The sequence below is a fragment of the Coturnix japonica genome, chromosome Z (genome assembly GCF_054131305.1).
Source record: "Coturnix japonica strain WE chromosome Z, WE-NBRP24, whole genome shotgun sequence".
In the NCBI taxonomy this organism is placed as follows: Eukaryota; Metazoa; Chordata; class Aves; order Galliformes; family Phasianidae; genus Coturnix; species Coturnix japonica.
In genome coordinates this window covers 56207443-56230944 of record NC_140702.1, presented here as the reverse complement: position 1 = coordinate 56230944, position 23502 = coordinate 56207443, and the positions used below count along the sequence as shown (strand labels likewise).

Genomic DNA, 23502 nt, shown 5'->3' with positions numbered 1-23502 from the left:
CAATGTATGTAGAATTGTAAGGATAGGGGAGTATATAAAAATGGAAAGGAAAGGTTAATTTAAAATAAAAAAGGAATGGAAAGGAAGGTCTAAAGGAAAATGTTACAGAACAGAAAGGGAATGTAGGTATAATGCAAAGGGAAGGGAATTATAAAAGAAGGGAATTTATAAAAGAAAGGAAAGCAAAGGTAAGTATGAAAGGAAAGGAAAGGAAAGGAAAGTATAAATGAAAGGAAAGGGTAAGTTTAAAAATAGGAATTGAAATGAAAGTGTAAAGGAAAGGAAAGTATACATAAAAAGAAAGTATAAAGTAAAGGAAAGTATAAAGAAAAGGAAAGTATAAAGGAAGGGAAAGTATAAAAGAAGGGAAAGCAAAGGTAAGTATATTGGAAAGGATAAGAAAGTATAAATGAAAGGAATGGGTAAGTTTAAAAATAGGAATGGAAAGGAAAGTATAAGGGAATGGAAAGTATAAAGGAAGGGAAAGGAAGGGAATAGAAAAGAAAGGAAAGGTAGATATAATGGAAAGGAAAGCAAAGTATAAAGGAAAGTCAATGTATGTAGAATTGTAAGGATAGGGAAGTATATAAAAAAGGAAAGGAAAGGTTAATTTAAAAAAAAAAAGGAATGGAAAGGAAGGTCTAAAGGAAAATGTTACAGAACAAAAAGGGAAGGTAGGTATAATGCAAAGGGAAGGGAATTATTAAAGAAGGGAATTTATAAAAGATAGGAAAGCAAAGGTAAGTATGAAAGGAAAGGAAAGTATAAATGAAAGGAAAGTCTAAGTTTAAAAATAGGAATTGAAATGAAAGTGTAAATGAAAAGAAAGTATACAGAAAAGGAAAGGGAAAGTATAAAAGAAAGGAAAGCAAAGGTAAGTATATTGGAAAGGATAAGAAAGTATAAATGATAGGAACGGGTAAGTTTAAAAATAGGAATGGAAAGGAAAGTATAAGGGAATGGAAAGTATAAAGGAAGGGAAAGTATAAAAGAAAGGAAGCAAAGGTAAGTATAAAGGAAGGGAAAGGAAGGGAATAGAAAAGAAAGGAAAGGTAGATATAATGGAAAGGAAAGCAAAGTATGAAGGAAAGTCAATGTATGTAGAATTGTAAGGATAGGGAAGTATATAAAAAAGGAAAGGAAAGGTTAATTTAAAAAAAAAAAAGGAATGGATAGGAAGGTCTAAAGGAAAATGTTACAGAACAGAAAGGGAATGTAGGTATAATGCAAAGGGAAGGGAATTATAAAAGAAGGGAATTTATAAAAGAAAGGAAAGCAAAGGTAAGTATGAAAGGAAAGGGAAGTATAAATGAAAGGAGAGGCTAAGTTTAAAAATAGGAATTGAAATGAAAGTGTAAAGGAAAGGAAAGTATACAGAAAAGGAAAGTATAAAGGAAAGGAAAGTATAAAGAAAAGGAAAGTATAAAGGAAGGGAAAGTATAAAGAAAAGGAAAGTATAAAGGAAGGGAAAGTATAAAAGAAAGGAAAGCAAAGGTAAGTATATTGGAAAGGATAAGAAAGTATAAATGAAAGGAATGGGTAATTTTAAAAATAGGAATGGAAAGGAAAGTATAAGGGAATGGAAAGTATAAAGGAAGGGAAAGTATAAAAGAAAGGAAGCAAAGGTAAGAATAAAGGAAGGGAAAGGAAGGGAATAGAAAAGAAAGGAAAGGTAGATATAATGGAAAGGAAAGCAAAGTATGAAGGAAAGTCAATGTATGTAGAATGGTAAGGATAGGGAAGTATATAAGAAAGGAAAGGAAAGGTTAATTTAAAAAAAAAAAAGGAATGGATAGGAAGGTCTAAAGGAAAATGTTACAGAACAGAAAGGGAATGTAGGTATAATGCAAAGGGAAGGGAATTATAAAAGAAGGGAATTTATAAAAGAAAGGAAAGCAAAGGTAAGTATGAAAGGAAAGGAAAGTATAAATGAAAGGAGAGGCTAAGTTTAAAAATAGGAATTGAAATGAAAGTGTAAAGGAAAGGAAAGTATACAGAAAAGGAAAGTATAAAGGAAAGGAAAGTATAAAGAAAAGGAAAGTATAAAGGAAGGGAAAGTATAAAAGAAAGGAAAGCAAAGGTAAGTATATTGGAAAGGATAAGAAAGTATAAATGAAAGGAATGGGTAATTATAAAATAGGAATGGAAAGGAAAGCATAAGGGAATGGAAAGTATAAAGAAAGGGAAAGTATAAAAGAAAGGAAGCAAAGGTAAGTATAAAGGAAGGGAATAGAAAAGAAAGGTAGATATAATGGAAAGGAAAGCAAAGTATTAAGGAAAGTCAATGTATGTAGAATTGTAAGGATAGGGAAGTATATAAGAAAGGAAAGGAAAGGTTAATTTAAAAAAAAAAAAGGGATGGATAGGAAGGTCTAAAGGAAAATGTTACAGAACAGAAAGGGAATGTAGGTATAATGCAAAGGGAAGGGAATTATAAAAGAAGGGAATTTATAAAAGAAAGGAAAGCAAAGGTAAGTATGAAAGGAAAGGGAAGTATAAATGAAAGGAGAGGCTAAGTTTAAAAATAGGAATTGAAATGAAAGTGTAAAGGAAAGGAAAGTATACAGAAAAGTATAAAGGAAAGGAAAGTATAAAGAAAAGGAAAGTATAAAGGAAGGGAAAGTATAAAAGAAAGGAAAGCAAAGGTAAGTATATTGGAAAGGATAAGAAAGTATAAATGAAAGGAATGGGTAAGTTTAAAAATAAGAATGGAAAGGAAAGTATAAGGGAATGGAAAGTATAAAGGAAGGGAAAGTATAAAATAAAGGAAGCAAATGTAAGTATAAAGGAAGGGAAAGGAAGGGAATAGAAAAGAAAGGAAAGGTAGATATAATGGAAAGGAAAGCAATGTATAAATGAAAATCAATGTATGTAGAATTGTAAGGATAGTGAAGTATATAAAAATGGAAAGGAAAGGTTAATTTAAAATAAAAAAGGAATGGAAAGGAAGGTCTAAAGGAAAATGTTACAGAACAGAAAGGGAATGTAGGTATAATGCAAAGGGAAGGGAATTATAAAAGAAGGGAATTTATAAAAGAAAGGAAAGCAAAGGTAAGTATGAAAGGAAAGGAAAGCATAAATGAAAGGAGAGGCTAAGTTTAAAAATAGGAATTGAAATGAAAGTGTAAAGGAAAGGAAAGTATACAGAAAAGGAAAGTATAAAGGAAAGGAAAGTATAAAGAAAAGGAAAGTATAAAGGAAAGTGTAAAGAAAAGGAAATTATAAAGGAAGGGAAAGTATAAAAGAAAGGAAAGCAAAGGTAAGTATATTGGAAAGGATAAGAAAGTATAAATGAAAGGAATGGGTAATTTTAAAAACAGGAATGGAAAGGAAAGTATAAGGGAATGGAAAGTATAAAGGAAGGGAAAGTATAAAAGAAAGGAAGCAAAGGTAAGTATAAAGGAAGGGAAAGGAAGGGAATAGAAAAGAAAGGAAAGGTAGATATAATGGAAAGGAAAGCAAAGTATGAAGGAAAGTCAATGTATGTAGAATTGTAAGGATAGGGAAGTATATAAGAAAGGAAAGGGAAGGTTAATTTAAAAAAAAAAAAGGAATGGATAGGAAGGTCTAAAGGAAAATATTACAGAACAGAAAGGGAATGTAGGTATAATTCAAAGGGAAGGGAATTATAAAAGAAGGGAATTTATAAAAGAAAGGAAAGCAAAGGTAAGTATGAAAGGAAAGGAAAGTATAAATGAAAGGAGAGGCTAAGTTTAAAAATAGGAATTGAAATGAAAGTGTAAAGGAAAGGAAAGTATACAGAAAAGGAAAGTATAAAGGAAAGGAAAGTATAAGGAAAAGGAAAGTATAAAGGAAGGGAAAGTATAAAAGAAAGGAAAGCAAAGGTAAGTATATTGGAAAGGATAAGAAAGTATAAATGAAAGGAATGGGTAATTATAAAATAGGAATGGAAAGGAAAGCATAAGGGAATGGAAAGTATAAAGGAAGGGAAAGTATAAAAGAAAGGAAGCAAAGGTAAGTATAAAGGAAGGGAATAGAAAAGAAAGGTAGATATAATGGAAAGGAAAGCAAAGTATGAAGGAAAGTCAATGTATGTAGAATTGTAAGGATAAGGAAGTATATAAGAAAGGAAAGGAAAGGTGAATTTAAAAAAAAAAAAGGAATGTATAGGAAGGTCTAAAGGAAAATGTTACAGAACAGAAAGGGAATGTAGGTATAATGCAAAGGGAAGGGAATTATAAAAGAAGGGAATTTATAAAAGAAAGGAAAACAAAGGTAAGTATGAAAGGAAAGGAAAGCATAAATGAAAGGAGAGGCTAAGTTTAAAAATAGGAATTGAAATGAAAGTGTAAAGGAAAGGAAAGTATACAGAAAAGGAAAGTATAAAGGAAAGGAAAGTATAAAGAAAAGGAAAGTATAAAGGAAGGGAAAGTATAAAAGAAAGGAAAGCAAAGGTAAGTATATTGGAAAGGATAAGAAAGTATAAATGAAAGGAATGGGTAAGTTTAAAAATAGGAATGGAAAGGAAAGTATAAGGGAATGGAAAGTATAAAGGAAGGGAAAGTATAAAAGAAAGGAAGCAAATGTAAGTATAAAGGAAGGGAAAGGAAGGGAATAGAAAAGAAAGGAAAGGTAGATATAATGGAAAGGAAAGCAATGTATAATGGAAAGTCAATGTATGTAGAATTGTAAGGATAGTGAAGTATATAAAAATGGAAAGGAAAGGTTAATTTAAAATAAAAAAGGAATGGAAAGGAAGGTCTAAAGGAAAATGTTACAGAACAGAAAGGGAATGTAGGTATAATGCAAAGGGAAGGGAATTATAAAAGAAGGGAATTTATAAAAGAAAGGAAAGCAAAGGTAAGTATGAAAGGAAAGGAAAGCATAAATGAAAGGAGAGGCTAAGTTTAAAAATAGGAATTGAAATGAAAGTGTAAAGGAAAGGAAAGTATACAGAAAAGGAAAGTATAAAGGAAAGGAAAGTATAAAGAAAAGGAAAGTATAAAGGAAGGGAAGTATAAAAGAAAGGAAAGCAAAGGTAAGTATATTGGAAAGGATAAGAAAGTATAAATGAAAGGAATGGGTAATTTTAAAAATAGGAATGGAAAGGAAAGTATAAGGGAATGGAAAGTATAAAGGAAGGGAAAGTATAAAAGAAAGGAAGCAAAGGTAAGTATAAAGGAAGGGAAAGGAAGGGAATAGAAAAGAAAGGAAAGGTAGATATAATGGAAAGGAAAGCAAAGTATGAAGGAAAGTCAATGTATGTAGAATTGTAAGGATAGGGAAGTATATAAAAAAGGAAAGGAAAGGTTAATTTAAAAAAAAAAAAGGAATGGATAGGAAGGTCTAAAGGAAAATGTTACAGAACAGAAAGGGAATGTAGGTATAATGCAAAGGGAAGGGAATTATAAAAGAAGGGAATTTATAAAAGAAAGGAAAGCAAAGGTAAGTATGAAAGGAAAGGAAAGTATAAATGAAAGGAAAGTCTAAGTTTAAAAATAGGAATTGAAATGAAAGTGTAAATGAAAAGAAAGTATACAGAAAAGGAAAGGGAAAGTATAAAAGAAAGGAAAGCAAAGGTAAGTATATTGGAAAGGATAAGAAAGTATAAATGATAGGAACGGGTAAGTTTAAAAATAGGAATGGAAAGGAAAGTATAAGGGAATGGAAAGTATAAAGGAAGGGAAAGTATAAAAGAAAGGAAGCAAAGGTAAGTATAAAGGAAGGGAAAGGAAGGGAATAGAAAAGAAAGGAAAGGTAGATATAATGGAAAGGAAAGCAAAGTATGAAGGAAAGTCAATGTATGTAGACTTGTAAGGATAGGGAAGTATATAAAAAAGGAAAGGAAAGGTTAATTTAAAAAAAAAAAAGGAATGGAAAGGAAGGTCTAAGGGAAAATGTTACAGAACAGAAAGGGAATGTAGGTATAATGCAAAGGGAAGGGAATTATAAAAGAAGGGAATTTATAAAAGAAAGGAAAGCAAAGGTAAGTATGAAAGGAAAGGAAAGGGAAGTATAAATGAAAGGAGAGGCTAAGTTTAAAAATAGGAATTGAAATGAAAGTGTAAAGGAAAGGAAAGTATACAGAACAGGAAAGTATAAAGGAAAGGAAAGTATAAAGAAAAGGAAAGTATAAAGGAAGGGAAAGTATAAAGAAAAGGAAAGTATAAAGGAAGGGAAAGTATAAAAGAAAGGAAAGCAAAGGTAAGTATATTGGAAAGGATAAGAAAGTATAAATGAAAGGAATGGGAAATTTTAAAAATAGGAATGGAAAGGAAAGTATAAGGGAATGGAAAGTATAAAGGAAGGGAAAGTATAAAATAAAGGAAGCAAAGGTAAGTATAAAGGAAGGGAAAGGAAGGGAATAGAAAAGAAAGGTAGATATAATGGAAAGGAAAGCAAAGTATGAAGGAAAGTCAATGTATGTAGAATTGTAAGGATAGGGAAGTATATAAGAAAGGAAAGGTTAATTTAAAAAAAAAAAAGGAATGGATAGGAAGGTCTAAAGGAAAATGTTACAGAACAGAAAGGGAATGTAGGTATAATGCAAAGGGAAGGGAATTATAAAAGAAGGGAATTTATAAAAGAAAGGAAAGCAAAGGTAAGTATGAAAGGAAAGTATAAATGAAATAAGAGGCTAAGTTTAAAAATAGGAATTGAAATGAAAGTGTAAAGGAAAGGAAAGTATACAGAAAAGGAAAGTATAAAGGAAAGGAAAGTATAAAGAAAAGGAAAGTATAAAGGAAGGGAAAGTATAAAGAAAAGGAAAGTATAAAGGAAGGGAAAGTATAAAAGAAAGGAAAGCAAAGGTAAGTATATTGGAAAGGATAAGAAAGTATAAATGAAAGGAACGGGTAAGTTTAAAAATAGGAATGGAAAGGAAAGTATAAGGGAATGGAAAGTATAAAGGAAGGGAAAGTATAAAAGAAAGGAAGCAAAGGTAAGTATAAAGGAAGGGAAAGGAAGGGAATAGAAAAGAAAGGAAAGGTAGATATAATGGAAAGGAAAGCAAAGTATGAAGGAAAGTCAATGTATGTAGAATTGTAAGGATAGGGAAGTATATAAAAAAGGAAAGGAAAGGTTAATTTAAAAAAAAAAAAAGGAATGGAAAGGAAGGTCTAAGGGAAAATGTTACAGAACAGAAAGGGAATGTAGGTATAATGCAAAGGGAAGGGAATTATAAAAGAAGGGAATTTATAAAAGAAAGGAAAGCAAAGGTAAGTATGAAAGGAAAGTATAAATGAAAGGAGAGGCTAAGTTTAAAAATAGGAATTGAAATGAAAGTGTAAAGGAAAGGAAAGTATACAGAAAAGGAAAGTATAAAGGAAAGGAAAGTATAAGGAAAAGGAAAGTATAAAGGAAGGGAAAGTATAAAAGAAAGGAAAGCAAAGGTAAGTATATTGGAAAGGATAAGAAAGTATAAATGAAAGGAATGGGTAATTATAAAATAGGAATGGAAAGGAAAGCATAAGGGAATGGAATGTATAAAGGAAGGGAAAGTATAAAAGAAAGGAAGCAAAGGTAAGTATAAAGGAAGGGAATAGAAAAGAAAGGTAGATATAATGGAAAGGAAAGCAAAGTATGAAGGAAAGTCAATGTATGTAGAATTGTAAGGATAAGGAAGTATATAAGAAAGGAAAGGAAAAGTTAATTTAAAATAAAAAAGGAATGGAAAGGAAGGTCTAAAGGAAAATGTTACAGAACAGAAAGGGAATGTAGGTATAATGCAAAGGGAAGGGAATTATAAAAGAAGGGAATTTATAAAAGAAAGGAAAGCAAAGGTAAGTATGAAAGGAAAGGAAAGCATAAATGAAAGGAGAGGCTAAGTTTAAAAATAGGAATTGAAATGAAAGTGTAAAGGAAAGGAAAGTATACAGAAAAGTATAAAGGAAAGGAAAGTATAAAGAAAAGGAAGTATAAAGGAAGGGAAAGTATAAAAGAAAGGAAAGCAAAGGTAAGTATATTGGAAAGGATAAGAAAGTATAAATGAAAGGAATGGGTAAGTTTAAAAATAGGAATGGAAAGGAAAGTATAAGGGAATGGAAAGTATAAAGGAAGGGAAAGTATAAAAGAAAGGAAGCAAAGGTAAGTATAAAGGAAGGGAAAGGAAGGGAATAGAAAAGAAAGGAAAGGTAGATATAATGGAAAGGAAAGCAAAGTATAAAGGAATGTCAATGTATGTAGAATTGTAAGGATAGGAAAGTATATAAAAATGGAAAGGAAAGGTTAATTTAAAATAAAAAAGGAATGGAAAGGAAGGTCTAAAGGAAAATGTTACAGAACAGAAAGGGAATGTAGGTATAATGCAAAGGGAAGGGAATTATAAAAGAAGGGAATTTATAAAAGAAAGGAAAGCAAAGGTAAGTATGAAAGGAAAGGAAAGGAAAGTATAAATGAAAGGAAAGGGTAAGTTTAAAAATAGGAATTGAAATGAAAGTGTAAAGGAAAGGAAAGTATACATAAAAAGAAAGTATAAAGTAAAGGAAAGTATAAAGAAAAGGAAAGTATAAAGGAAGGGAAAGTATAAAAGAAAGGAAAGCAAAGGTAAGTATATTGGAAAGGATAAGAAAGTATAAATGAACGGAATGGGTAAGTTTAAAAATAGGAATGGAAAGGAAAGTATAAGGGAATGGAAAGTATAAAGGAAGGGAAAGTATAAAAGAAAGGAAGCAAAGGTAAGTATAAAGGAAGGGAAAGGAAGGGAATAGAAAAGAAAGGAAAGGTAGATATAATGGAAAGGAAAGCAAAGTATAAAGGAAAGTCAATGTATGTAGAATTGTAAGGATAGGGAAGTATATAAAAAAGGAAAGGAAAGGTTAATTTAAAAAAAAAAAGGAATGGAAAGGAAGGTCTAAAGGAAAATGTTACAGAAGAAAAAGGGAAGGTAGGTATAATGCAAAGGGAAGGGAATTATTAAAGAAGGGAATTTATAAAAGATAGGAAAGCAAAGGTAAGTATGAAAGGAAAGGAAAGTATAAATGAAAGGAAAGTCTAAGTTTAAAAATAGGAATTGAAATGAAAGTGTAAATGAAAAGAAAGTATACAGAAAAGGAAAGGGAAAGTATAAAAGAATGGAAAGCAAAGGTAAGTATATTGGAAAGGATAAGAAAGTATAAATGAAAGGAATGGGTAAGTTTAAAAATAGGAATGGAAAGGAAAGTATAAGGGAATGGAAAGTATAAAGGAAGGGAAAGTATAAAATAAAGGAAGCAAAGGTAAGTATAAAGGAAGGGAAAGGAAGGGAATAGAAAAGAAAGGAAAGGTAGATATAATGGGAAGGAAAGCAATGTATAAAGGAAAGTCAATATATGTAGAATTGTAAGGATAGGGAAGTATATAAAAAAGGAAAGGAAAGGTTAATTTAAAAAAAAAAAAGGAATGGAAAGGAAGGTCTGAAGGACAATGTTACAGAACAAAAAGGGAAGGTAGGTATAATGCAAAGGGAAGGGAATTATTAAAGAAGGGAATTTATAAAAGATAGGAAAGCAAAGGTAAGTATGAAAGGAAAGGAAAGTATAAATGAAAGGAAAGTCTACGTTTAAAAATAGGAATTGAAATGAAAGTGTAAAGGAAAAGAAAGTATACAGAAAAGGAAATGGAAAGTATAAAAGAATGGAAAGCAAAGGTAAGTATATTGGAAAGGATAAGAAAGTATAAATGAAAGGAATGGGTAAGTTTAAAAATAGGAATGGAAAGTATAAGGGAATTGAAAGTATAAAGGAAGGGAAAGTATAAAAGAAAGGAAGCAAAGGTAAGTATAAAGGAAGGGAAAGGAAAGGAATAGAAAAGAAAGGAAAGGTAGATATAATGGGAAGGAAAGCAATGTATAATGGAAAGTCAATGTATGTAGAATTGTAAGGATAGGGAAGTATATAAAAATGGAAAGGAAAGTTTAATTTAAAATAAAAAAGGAATGGAAAGGAAGGTCTAAAGGAAAATGTTACAGAACAGAAAGGGAATGTAGGTATAATGCAAAGGGAAGGGAATTATAAAAGAAGGGAATTTATAAAAGAAAGGAAAGCAAAGGTAAGTATGAAAGGAAAGGAAAGGAAAGTATAAATGAAAGGAAAGGCTAAGTTTAAAAATAGGAATTGAAATGAAAGTGTAAAGGAAAGGAAAGTATACAGAAAAGGAAAGTATAAAGGAAAGGAAAGTATAAAGAAGAAGAAAGTATAAAGGAAGGGAAAGTATAAAAGAAAGGAAAGCAAAGGTAAGTATATTGGAAAGGATAAGAAAGTATAAATGAAAGGAATGGGTAAGTTTAAAAATAGGAATGGAAAGAAAAGTATAAGGGAATGGAAAGTATAAAGGAAGGGAAAGTATAAAAGAAAGGAAGCAAAGGTAAGTATAAAGGAAGGGAAAGGAAGGGAATAGAAAAGAAAAGAAAGGTAGATATAATGGAAAGGAAAGCAAAGTATAAAGGAAAGTCAATGTATGTAGAATTGTAAGGATAGGGAAGTATATAAAAAAGGAAAGGAAAGGTTAATTTAAAAAAAAAAAAGGAATGGGAAGGAAGGTCTAAAGGAAAATGTTACAGAACAGAAAGGGAATGTAGGTATAATGCAAAGGGAAGGGAATTATAAAAGAAGGGAATTTATAAAAGAAAGGAAAGCAAAGGTAAGTATGAAAGGAAAGGAAAGGAAAGGAAAGGAAAGGAAAGGAAAGGAAAGGAAAGGAAAGGAAAGGAAAGGAAAGGAAAGGAAAGGAAAGGAAAGGAAAGTATAAATGAAAGGAAAGGCTAAGTTTAAAAATAGGAATTGAAATGAAAGTGTAAAGGAAAGGAAAGTATACATAAAAGGAAAGTATAAAGGAAAGGAAAGTATAAAGAAAAGGAAAGTATAAAGGAAGGGAAAGTATAAAAGAAAGGAAAGCAAAGGTAAGTATATTGGAAAGGATAAGAAAGTATAAATGAAAGGAATGGGTAAGTTTAAAAATAGGAATGGAAAGGTAAGTATAAGGGAATTGAAAGTATAAAGGAAGGGAAAGTATAAAAGAAAGGAAGCATAGGTAAGTATAAAGGAAGGGAAAGGAAGGGAATAGAAAAGAAAGGAAAGGTAGATATAATGGAAAGGAAAGCAAAGTATAAAGGAATGTCAATGTATGTAGAATTGTAAGGATAGGGAAGTATATAAAAATGGAAAGGAAAGGTTAATTTAAAATAAAAAAGGAATGGAAAGGAAGGTCTAAAGGAAAATGTTACAGAACAGAAAGGGAATGTAGGTATAATGCAAAGGTAAGGGAATTATAAAAGAAGGGAATTTATAAAAGAAAGGAAAGCAAAGGTAAGTATGAAAGGAAAGGAAAGGAAAGGAAAGGAAAGGAAAGGAAAGGAAAGGAAAGGAAAGGAAAGGAAAGGAAAGGAAAGGAAAGGAAAGGAAAGGAAAGGAAAGGAAAGGAAAGGAAAGGAAAGGAAAGGAAAGGAAAGGAAAGGAAAGGAAAGAAAGGAAAGGAAAGGAAAGGAAAGGAAAGGAAAGGAAAGGAAAGGAAAGGAAAGGAAAGGAAAGGAAAGGAAAGGAAAGGAAAGGAAAGGAAAGGAAAGGAAAGGAAAGTATAAATGAAAGGAAAGGCTAAGTTTAAAAATAGGAATTGAAATGAAAGTGTAAAGGAAAGGAAAGTATACATAAAAGGAAAGTATAAAGGAAAGGAAAGTATAAAGAAAAGGAAAGTATAAAGGAAGGGAAAGTATAAAAGAAAGGAAAGCAAAGGTAAGTATATTGGAAAGGATAAGAAAGTATAAATGAAAGGAATGGGTAAGTTTAAAAATAGGAATGGAAAGGAAAGTATAAGGGAATGGAAAGTATAAAGGAAGGGAAAGTATAAAAGAAAGGAAGCAAAGGTAAGTATAAAGGAAGGGAAAGGAAGGGAATAGAAAAGAAACGAAAGGTAGATATAATGGAAAGGAAAGCAAAGTATGAAGGAAAGTCAATGTATGTAGAATTGTAAGGATAGGGAAGTATATAAAAAAGGAAAGGTTAATTTAAAAAAAAAAAAGGAATGGAAAGGAAGGTCTAAGGGAAAATGTTACAGAACAGAAAGGGAATGTAGGTATAATGCAAAGGGAAAGGAATTATAAAAGAAGGGAATTTATAAAAGAAAGGAAAGCAAAGGTAAGTATGAAAGGAAAGGGAAGGGAAGTATAAATGAACGGAGAGGCTAAGTTTAAAAATAGGAATTGAAATGAAAGTGTAAAGGAAAGGAAAGTATACAGAAAAGGAAAGTATAAAGGAAAGGAAAGTATAAAGAAAAGGAAAGTATAAAGGAAGGGCAAGTATAAAGAAAAGGAAAGTATAAAGGAAGGGAAAGTATAAAAGAATGGAAAGCAAAGGTAAGTATATTGGAAAGGATAAGAAAGTATAAATGAAAGGAATGGGTAAGTTTAAAAATAGGAATGGAAAGGAAAGTATAAGGGAATGGAAAGTATAATGGAAGGGAAAGTATAAAATAAAGGAAGCAAAGGTAAGTATAAAGGAAGGGAAAGGAAGGGAATAGAAAAGAAAGGAAAAGTAGATATAATGGGAAGGAAAGCAATGTATAAAGGAAAGTCAATGTATGTAGAATTGTAAGGATAGGGAAGTATATAAAAAAGGAAAGGAAAGGTTAATTTAAAAAAAAAAAAGGAATGGAAAGGAAGGTCTGAAGGACAATGTTACAGAACAAAAAGGGAAGGTAGGTATAATGCAAAGGGAAGGGAATTATTAAAGAAGGGAATTTATAAAAGATAGGAAAGCAAAGGTAAGTATGAAAGGAAAGGAAAGTAAAAATGAAAGGAAAGTCTAAGTTTAAAAATAGGAATTGAAATGAAAGTGTAAAGGAAAAGAAAGTATACAGAAAAGGAAATGGAAAGTATAAAAGAATGGAAAGCAAAGGTAAGTATATTGGAAAGGATAAGAAAGTATAAATGAAAGGAATGGGTAAGTTTAAAAATAGGAATGGAAAGTATAAGGGAATGGAAAGTATAAAGGAAGGGAAAGTATAAAAGAAAGGAAGCAAAGGTAAGTATAAAGGAAGGGAAAGGAAAGGAATAGAAAAGAAAGGAAAGGTAGATATAATGGAAAGGAAAGCAATGTATAAAGGAAAGTCAATGTATGTAGAATTGTAAGGATAGGGAAGTATATAAAAATGGAAAGGAAAGGTTAATTTAAAATAAAAAAGGAATGGAAAGGAAGGTCTAAAGGAAAATGTTACAGAACAGAAAGGGAATGTAGGTATAATGCAAAGGGGAAGGGAATTATAAAAGAAGGGAATTTATAAAAGAAAGGAAAGCAAAGGTAAGTATGAAAGGAAAGGAAAGTATAAATGAAAGGAAAGGCTAAGTTTAAAAATAGGAATTGAAATGAAAGTGTAAAGGAAAGGAAAGTATACAGAAAAGGAAAGTATAAAGGAAAGGAAAGTATAAAGAAGAGGAAAGTATAAAGGAAGGGAAAGTATAAAAGAAAGGAAAGCAAAGGTAAGTATATTGGAAAGGATAAGAAAGTATAAATGAAAGGAATGGGTAAGTTTAAAAATAGGAATGGAAAGGAAAGTATAAGGGAATGGAAAGTATAAAGGAAGGGAAAGTATAAAAGAAAGGAAGCAAAGGTAAGTATAAAGGAAGGGAAAGGAAGGGAATAGAAAAGAAAAGAAAGGTAGATATAATGGAAAGGAAAGCAAAGTATAAAGGAAAGTCAATGTATGTAGAATTGTAAGGATAGGGAAGTATATAAAAAAGGAAAGGAAAGGTTAATTTAAAAAAAAAAAAGGAATGGGAAGGAAGGTCTAAGGGAAAATGTTACAGAACAGAAAGGCAATGTAGGTATAATGCAATGGGAAGGGAATTATAAAAGAAGGGAATTTATAAAAGAAAGGAAAGCAAAGTTAGGTATGAAAGGAAAGGAAAGGGAAGTATAAATGAAAGGAGAGGCTAAGTTTAAAAATAGGAATTGAAATGAAAGTGTAAAGGAAAGGAAAGTATACAGAAAAGGAAAGTATAAAGGAAAGGAAAGTATAAAGAAAAGGAAAGTATAAAGGAAGGGAAAGTATAAAAGAAAGGAAAGCAAAGGTAAGTGTATTGGAAAGGATAAGAAAGTATAAATGAAAGGAATGGGTAAGTTTAAAAATAGGAATGGAAAGGAAAGTATAAGGGAATGGAAAGTATAAAGGAAGGGAAAGTATAAAAGAAAGGAAGCAAAGGTAAGTATAAAGGAAGGGAAAGGAAGGGAATAGAAAAGAAAGGAAAGGTACATATAATGGAAAGGAAAGCAATGTATAAAGGAAAATCAATGTATGTAGAATTGTAAGTATAGGGAAGTATATAAAAAAGGAAAGGAAAGGTTAATTTAAAAAAAAAAAAAAAGGAATGGAAAGGAAGGTCTAAAGGAAAATGTTAAAGAACAGAAAGGTTAGGTAGGTATAATGCAAAGGGAAGGGAATTATAAAAGAAGGGAATTTATGAAAGAAAGGAAAGCAAAGGTAAGTATGAAAGGAAAGGAAAGTATAAATGAAAGGAGAGGCTAAGTTTAAAAATAGGAATTGAAATGAAAGTGTAAAGGAAAGGAAAGTATACAGAAAAGGAAAGTATAAAGGAAAGGAAAGTATAAAGAAAAGGAAAGTATAAAGGAAGGGAAAGTATAAAGAAAGTGAAAGTATAAAGGAAGGGAAAGTATAAAAGAAAGGAAAGCAAAGGTAAGTATATTGGTAAGGATAAGAAAGTATAAATGAAAGGAATGGGTAAGTTTAAAAATAGGAATGGAAAGTATAAGGGAATGGAAAGTATAAAGGAAGGGAAAGTATAAAAGAAAGGAAGCAAAGGTAAGTACAAAGGAAGGGAAAGGAAGGGAATAGAAAAGAAAGGAAAGGTAGATATAATGGAAAGGAAAGCAAAGTATAAAGGAATGTCAATGTATGTAGAATTGTAAGGATAGGGAAGTATATAAAAATGGAAAGGAAAGGTTAATTTAAAATAAAAAAGGAATGGAAAGGAAGGTCTAAAGGAAAATGTTACAGAACAGAAAGGGAATGTAGGTATAATGCAAAGGGAAGGGAATTATAAAAGAAGGGAATTTATAAAAGAAAGGAATACAAAGGTAAGTATGAAAGGAAAGGAAAGGAAAGGAAAGGAAAGTATAAATGAAAGGAAAGGCTAAGTTTAAAAATAGGAATTGAAATGAAAGTGTAAAGGAAAGGAAAGTATACATAAAAGGAAAGTATAAAGGAAAGGAAAGTATAAAGAAAAGGAAAGTATAAAGGAAGGGAAAGTATAAAAGAAAGGAAAGCAAAGGTAAGTATATTGGAAAGGATAAGAAAGTATAAATGAAAGGAATGGGTAAGTTTAAAAATAGGAATGGAAAGGAAAGTATAAGGGAATGGAAAGTATAAAGGAAGGGAAAGTATAAAAGAAAGGAAGCAAAGGTAAGTATAAAGGAAGGGAAAGGAAGGGAATAGAAAAGAAACGAAAGGTAGATATAATGGAAAGGAAAGCAAAGTATGAAGGAAAGTCAATGTATGTAGAATTGTAAGGATAGGGAAGTATATAAAAAGGAAAGGTTAATTTAAAAAAAAAAAAGGAATGGAAAGGAAGGTCTAAGGGAAAATGTTACAGAACAGAAAGGGAATGTAGGTATAATGCAAAGGGAAAGGAATTATAAAAGAAGGGAATTTATAAAAGAAAGGAAAGCAAAGGTAAGTATGAAAGGAAAGGGAAGGGAAGTATAAATGAACGGAGAGGCTAAGTTTAAAAATAGGAATTGAAATGAAAGTGTAAAGGAAAGGAAAGTATACAGAAAAGGAAAGCATAAAGGAAAGGAAAGTATAAAGAAAAGGAAAGTATAAAGGAAGGGCAAGTATAAAGAAAAGGAAAGTATAAAGGAAGGGAAAGTATAAAAGAATGGAAAGCAAAGGTAAGTATATTGGAAAGGATAAGAAAGTATAAATGAAAGGAATGGGTAAGTTTAAAAATAGGAATGGAAAGGAAAGTATAAGGGAATGGAAAGTATAATGGAAGGGAAAGTATAAAATAAAGGAAGCAAAGGTAAGTATAAAGGAAGGGAAAGGAAGGGAATAGAAAAGAAAGGAAAAGTAGATATAATGGGAAGGAAAGCAATGTATAAAGGAAAGTCAATGTATGTAGAATTGTAAGGATAGGGAAGTATATAAAAAAGGAAAGGAAAGGTTAATTTAAAAAAAAAAAGGAATGGAAAGGAAGGTCTGAAGGACAATGTTACAGAACAAAAAGGGAAGGTAGGTATAATGCAAAGGGAAGGGAATTATTAAAGAAGGGAATTTATAAAAGATAGGAAAGCAAAGGTAAGTATGAAAGGAAAGGAAAGTATAAATGAAAGGAAAGTCTAAGTTTAAAAATAGGAATTGAAATGAAAGTGTAAAGGAAAAGAAAGTATACAGAAAAGGAAATGGAAAGTATAAAAGAATGGAAAGCAAAGGTAAGTATATTGGAAAGGATAAGAAAGTATAAATGAAAGGAATGGGTAAGTTTAAAAATAGGAATGGAAAGTATAAGGGAATGGAAAGTATAAAGGAAGGGAAAGTATAAAAGAAAGGAAGCAAAGGTAAGTATAAAGGAAGGGAAAGGAAAGGAATAGAAAAGAAAGGAAAGGTAGATATAATGGAAAGGAAAGCAATGTATAAAGGAAAGTCAATGTATGTAGAATTGTAAGGATAGGGAAGTATATAAAAATGGAAAGGAAAGGTTAATTTAAAATAAAAAAGGAATGGAAAGGAAGGTCTAAAGTAAAATGTTACAGAACAGAAAGGGAATGTAGGTATAATGCAAAGGGAAGGGAATTATAAAAGAAGGGAATTTATAAAAGAAAGGAAAGCAAAGGTAAGTATGAAAGGAAAGGAAAGGAAAGGAAAGTATAAATGAAAGGAAAGGCTAAGTTTAAAAATAGGAATTGAAATGAAAGTGTAAAGGAAAGGAAAGTATACAGAAAAGGAAAGTATAAAGGAAAGGAAAGTATAAAGAAGAGGAAAGTATAAAGGAAGGGAAAGTATAAAAGAAAGGAAAGCAAAGGTAAGTATATTGGAAAGGATAAGAAAGTATAAATGAAAGGAATGGGTAAGTTTAAAAATAGGAATGGAAAGGAAAGTATAAGGGAATGGAAAGTATAAAGGAAGGGAAAGTATAAAAGAAAGGAAGCAAAGGTAAGTATAAAGGAAGGGAAAGGAAGGGAATAGAAAAGAAAGGAAAGGTACATATAATGGAAAGGAAAGCAATGTATAAAGGAAAATCAATGTATGTAGAATTGTAAGTATAGGGAAGTATATAAAAAAGGAAAGGAAAGGTTAATTTAAAAAAAAAAAAAAGGAATGGAAAGGAAGGTCTAAAGGAAAATGTTAAAGAACAGAAAGGTTAGGTAGGTATAATGCAAAGGGAAGGGAATTATAAAAGAAGGGAATTTATGAAAGAAAGGAAAGCAAAGGTAAGTATGAAAGGAAAGGAAAGTATAAATGAAAGGAGAGGCTAAGTTTAAAAATAGGAATTGAAATGAAAGTGTAAAGGAAAGGAAAGTATACAGAAAAGGAAAGTATAAAGGAAAGGAAAGTATAAAGAAAAGGAAAGTATAAAGGAAGGGAAAGTATAAAGAAAGTGAAAGTATAAAGGAAGGGAAAGTATAAAAGAAAGGAAAGCAAAGGTAAGTATATTGGTAAGGATAAGAAAGTATAAATGAAAGGAATGGGTAAGTTTAAAAATAGGAATGGAAAGTATAAGGGAATGGAAAGTATAAAGGAAGGGAAAGTATAAAAGAAAGGAAGCAAAGGTAAGTACAAAGGAAGGGAAAGGAAGGGAATAGAAAAGAAAGGAAAGGTAGATATAATGGAAAGGAAAGCAAAGTATAAAGGAATGTCAATGTATGTAGAATTGTAAGGATAGGGAAGTATATAAAAATGGAAAGGAAAGGTTAATTTAAAATAAAAAAGGAATGGAAAGGAAGGTCTAAAGGAAAATGTTACAGAACAGAAAGGGAATGTAGGTATAATGCAAAGGGAAGGGAATTATAAAAGAAGGGAATTTATAAAAGAAAGGAATACAAAGGTAAGTATGAAAGGAAAGGAAAGGAAAGGAAAGTATAAATGAAAGGAAAGGCTAAGTTTAAAAATAGGAATTGAAATGAAAGTGTAAAGGAAAGGAAAGTATACATAAAAGGAAAGTATAAAGGAAAGGAAAGTATAAAGAAAAGGAAAGTATAAAGGAAGGGAAAGTATAAAAGAAAGGAAAGCAAAGGTAAGTATATTGGAAAGGATAAGAAAGTATAAATGAAAGGAATGGGTAAGTTTAAAAATAGGAATGGAAAGGAAAGTATAAGGGAATGGAAAGTATAAAGGAAGGGAAAGTATAAAAGAAAGGAAGCAAAGGTAAGTATAAAGGAAGGGAAAGGAAGGGAATAGAAAAGAAACGAAAGGTAGATATAATGGAAAGGAAAGCAAAGTATGAAGGAAAGTCAATGTATGTAGAATTGTAAGGATAGGGAAGTATATAAAAAAGGAAAGGTTAATTTAAAAAAAAAAAAGGAATGGAAAGGAAGGTCTAAGGGAAAATGTTACAGAACAGAAAGGGAATGTAGGTATAATGCAAAGGGAAAGGAATTATAAAAGAAGGGAATTTATAAAAGAAAGGAAAGCAAAGGTAAGTATGAAAGGAAAGGGAAGGGAAGTATAAATGAACGGAGAGGCTAAGTTTAAAAATAGGAATTGAAATGAAAGTGTAAAGGAAAGGAAAGTATACAGAAAAGGAAAGTATAAAGGAAAGGAAAGTATAAAGAAAAGGAAAGTATAAAGGAAGGGCAAGTATAAAGAAAAGGAAAGTATAAAGGAAGGGAAAGTATAAAAGAATGGAAAGCAAAGGTAAGTATATTGGAAAGGATAAGAAAGTATAAATGAAAGGAATGGGTAAGTTTAAAAATAGGAATGGAAAGGAAAGTATAAGGGAATGGAAAGTATAATGGAAGGGAAAGTATAAAATAAAGGAAGCAAAGGTAAGTATAAAGGAAGGGAAAGGAAGGGAATAGAAAAGAAAGGAAAAGTAGATATAATGGGAAGGAAAGCAATGTATAAAGGAAAGTCAATGTATGTAGAATTGTAAGGATAGGGAAGTATATAAAAAAGGAAAGGAAAGGTTAATTTAAAAAAAAAAAAGGAATGGAAAGGAAGGTCTGAAGGACAATGTTACAGAACAAAAAGGGAAGGTAGGTATAATGCAAAGGGAAGGGAATTATTAAAGAAGGGAATTTATAAAAGATAGGAAAGCAAAGGTAAGTATGAAAGGAAAGGAAAGTATAAATGAAAGGAAAGTCTAAGTTTAAAAATAGGAATTGAAATGAAAGTGTAAAGGAAAAGAAAGTATACAGAAAAGGAAATGGAAAGTATAAAAGAATGGAAAGCAAAGGTAAGTATATTGGAAAGGATAAGAAAGTATAAATGAAAGGAATGGGTAAGTTTAAAAATAGGAATGGAAAGTATAAGGGAATGGAAAGTATAAAGGAAGGGAAATTATAAAAGAAAGGAAGCAAAGGTAAGTATAAAGGAAGGGAAAGGAAAGGAATAGAAAAGAAAGGAAAGGTAGATATAATGGAAAGGAAAGCAATGTATAAAGGAAAGTCAATGTATGTAGAATTGTAAGGATAGGGAAGTATATAAAAATGGAAAGGAAAGGTTAATTTAAAATAAAAAAGGAATGGAAAGGAAGGTCTAAAGTAAAATGTTACAGAACAGAAAGGGAATGTAGGTATAATGCAAAGGGAAGGGAATTATAAAAGAAGGGAATTTATAAAAGAAAGGAAAGCAAAGGTAAGTATGAAAGGAAAGGAAAGGAAAGGAAAGTATAAATGAAAGGAAAGGCTAAGTTTAAAAATAGGAATTGAAATGAAAGTGTAAAGGAAAGGAAAGTATACAGAAAAGGAAAGTATAAAGGAAAGGAAAGTATAAAGAAGAGGAAAGTATAAAGGAAGGGAAAGTATAAAAGAAAGGAAAGCAAAGGTAAGTATATTGGAAAGGATAAGAAAGTATAAATGAAAGGAATGGGTAAGTTTAAAAATAGGAATGGAAAGGAAAGTATAAGGGAATGGAAAGTATAAAGGAAGGGAAAGTATAAAAGAAAGGAAGCAAAGGTAAGTATAAAGGAAGGGAAAGGAAGGGAATAGAAAAGAAAAGAAAGGTAGATATAATGGAAAGGAAAGCAAAGTATAAAGGAAAGTCAATGTATGTAGAATTGTAAGGATAAGGAAGTATATAAAAAAGGAAAGGAAAGGTTAATTTAAAAAAAAAAAGGAATGGGAAGGAAGGTCTAAGGGAAAATGTTACAGAACAGAAAGGCAATGTAGGTATAATGCAATGGGAAGGGAATTATAAAAGAAGGGAATTTATAAAAGAAAGGAAAGCAAAGTTAGGTATGAAAGGAAAGGAAAGGGAAGTATAAATGAACGGAGAGGCTAAGTTTAAAAATAGGAATTGAAATGAAAGTGTAAAGGAAAGGAAAGTATACAGAAAAGGAAAGTATAAAGGAAAGGAAAGTATAAAGAAAAGGAAAGTATAAAGGAAGGGAAAGTATAAAAGAAAGGAAAGCAAAGGTAAGTGTATTGGAAAGGATAAGAAAGTATAAATGAAAGGAATGGGTAAGTTTAAAAATAGGAATGGAAAGGAAAGTATAAGGGAATGGAAAGTATAAAGGAAGGGAAAGTATAAAAGAAAGGAAGCAAAGGTAAGTATAAAGGAAGGGAAAGGAAGGGAATAGAAAAGAAAGGAAAGGTACATATAATGGAAAGGAAAGCAATGTATAAAGGAAAATCAATGTATGTAGAATTGTAAGTATAGGGAAGTATATAAAAAAGAAAAGGAAGGTTAATTTAAAAAAAAAAAAAAAGGAATGGAAAGGAAGGTCTAAAGGAAAATGTTAAAGAACAGAAAGGTTAGGTAGGTATAATGCAAAGGGAAGGGAATTATAAAAGAAGGGAATTTATGAAAGAAAGGAAAGCAAAGGTAAGTATGAAAGGAAAGGAAAGTATAAATGAAAGGAGAGGCTAAGTTTTAAAAATAGGAATTGAAATGAAAGTGTAAAGGAAAGGAAAGTATACAGAAAAGGAAAGTATAAAGGAAAGGAAAGTATAAAGAAAAGGAAAGTATAAAGGAAGGGAAAGTATAAAGAAAGTGAAAGTATAAAAGGAAGGGAAAGTATAAAAGAAAGGAAAGCAAAGGTAAGTATATTGGTAAGGATAAGAAAGTATAAATGAAAGGAATGGGTAAGTTTAAAAATAGGAATGGAAAGGAAAGTATAAGGGAATGGAAAGTATAAAGGAAGGGAAAGTATAAAAGAAAGGAAGCAAAGGTAAGTATAAAGGAAGGAAAGGAAGGGAATAGAAAAGAAAGAAAGGTAGATATAATGGAAAGGAAAGCAATGTATAAAGGAAAATCAATGTATGTTGAATTGTAAGTATAGGGAAAGTATATAAAAAGGAAAGGGAAGGTTAATTTAAAAAAAAAAAAAGGAATGGAAAGGAAGGTCTAAAGGAAAATGTTACAGAACAGAAAGGGCATGTAGGTATAATGCAAAGGGAAGGGAATTATAAAAGAAGGGAATTTATAAAAGAAAGGAAAGCAAATGTAAGTATGAACGGAAAGTATAAATGAAAGGAAAGGCTAAGTTTAAAAATAGGAATTGATTAAGTGTAAAAGGTAAGGAAAGGAAAGTATACAGAAAAGGAAAGTATAAAGGAAAGGAAAGTATAAAGAAAAGGAAAGTATAAAGGAAGGGAAAGTATAAAAGAAAGGAAAGCAAAGGTAAGTATATTGGAAAGGATAAGAAAGTATAAATGAAAGGAATGGGTAAGTTTAAAAATAGGAATGGAAAGGAAAGTATAAGGGAATGGAAAGTATAAAGAAGGGAAAGTATAAAGAAAGGAAGCAAAGGTAAGTATAAAGGAAGGGAAAGGAAGGGAATAGAAAAGAAAGGAAAGGTAGATATAATGGAAAGGAAAGCAATGTATAAAGGAAAGTCAATGTATGTAGAATTGTAAGGATAGGGAAGTATATAAAAAAGAAAGGAAAGGTTAATTTAAAAAAAAAAGGAATGGAAAGGAAGGTGTAAAGGAAAATGTTACAGAACAGAAAGGGAATGTAGGTATAATGCAAAGGGAAGGGAATTATAAAAGAAGGGAATTTATAAAAGAAAGGAAAGCAAAGGTAAGTATGAAAGGAAAGGAAAGTATAAATGAAAGGAGAGGCTAAGTTTAAAAATAGGAATTGAAATGAAAGTGTAAAGGAAAGGAAAGTATACAGAAAAGGAAAGTATAAAGGAAAGGAAAGTATAAAGGAAGGGAAAGTATAAAAGAAAGGAAAGCAAAGGTAAGTATATTGGAAAGGATAAGAAAGTATAAATGAAAGGAATGGGTAAGTTTAAAAATAGGAATGGAAAGGAAAGTATAAGGGAATGGAAAGTATAAAGGAACGGAAAGTATAAAAGAAAGGAAGCAAAGGTAAGTATAAAGGAAGGGAAAGGAAGGGAATAGAAAAGAAAGGAAAGGTAGATATAATGGAAAGGGAAAGCAAAGTATAAAGGAAAGTCAATGTATGTAGAATTGTAAGGATAGGGAAGTATATAAAAAAGGAAAGGAAAGGTTAATTTAAAAAAAAAAAAAGGAATGGAAAGGAAGGTCTAAGGGAAAATGTTACAGAACAGAAAGGGAATGTAGGTATAATGCAAAGGGAAGGGAATTATAAAAGAAGGGAATTTATAAAAGAAAGGAAAGCAAAGGTAAGTATGAGAGGAGAGGACAGGAATGGAAAGTATAAATGAAAGGAGAGGGTAAGTTTAAGAACAGGAATTTGATATGAAAGTGTAAAGGGAAAGGAAAGTATACAGAAAAGGAAAGTATAACGGAAAGGAAAGTATAAAGAAAAGGAAAGTATAAAGGAAGGGAAAGTATAAAAGAAAGGAAGCAAAGGTAAGTATAAAGGAAGAGAAAGGAAGGGAATAGAAAAGAAAGGTACATATAATGGAAAGGAAAGCAATGTATAAAGGAAAATCAATGTATGTAGAATTGTAAGGATAGGGAAGTATATAAAAAAGGAAGGGGAGGTTAATTTCTAAAAAAAGGAATGCAATGGAAGGTCTAAAGGAAACTGCTAAGGAACATAAAGGGAAGTTAGATATAATGCAAAGGAAGGGAATTATAAAAGAAGGGAATTTATAAAAGAAAGGAAAGCAAAGGAAAGTATGAAAGGAAAGGAAAGGAAAGGAAAGGAAAGGAAAGGAAAGGAAAGGAAGGAAAGGAAAGGAAAGGAAAGGAAAGGAAAGGAAAGGAAAGGAAAGGAAAGGAAAGGAAAGGAAAGGAAAGGAAAGGAAAGGAAAGGAAAGGAAAGGAAAGGAAAGGAAAGGAAAGGAAAGGAAAGGAAAGGAAAGGAAAGGAAGGAAGAAAGGAAAGGAAAGGAAAGGAAAGGAAAGGAAAGGAAGGAAAGGAAAGGAAAGGAAATCAATAAAAAAGAATGAGATAAGGGGAAGAAAAATGGGAAAGAAATGAAAATTAAAAAGAAAGCAAGAGAGAAGAAAAATAAAAT

The 23502-nt window shown here is 30.7% G+C and overlaps 2 long non-coding RNA genes across 8 annotated transcripts in view; one reads left to right on the top strand and one right to left on the bottom strand.

Moving 5' to 3' along the window:
• The window catches only part of LOC146754087 (uncharacterized), a 137636-nt gene that overhangs the window by 9610 nt on the left and 104524 nt on the right, over positions 1-23502 (top strand). For 2 of the 6 annotated variants that reach the window (XR_014939242.1, XR_014939239.1), the window contains exon 1: positions 7-18444. This is a non-coding gene — a long non-coding RNA (uncharacterized LOC146754087). Of the gene's footprint in view, positions 1-6; positions 18445-23502 lie in introns of those variants that run through there. The other 4 variants (XR_014939243.1, XR_014939244.1, XR_014939240.1 and 1 more) reach the window with 4 other exon arrangements.
• The window catches only part of LOC146754095 (uncharacterized), a 69554-nt gene that overhangs the window by 42631 nt on the left and 3421 nt on the right, over positions 1-23502 (bottom strand). The window lies entirely within an intron of this gene.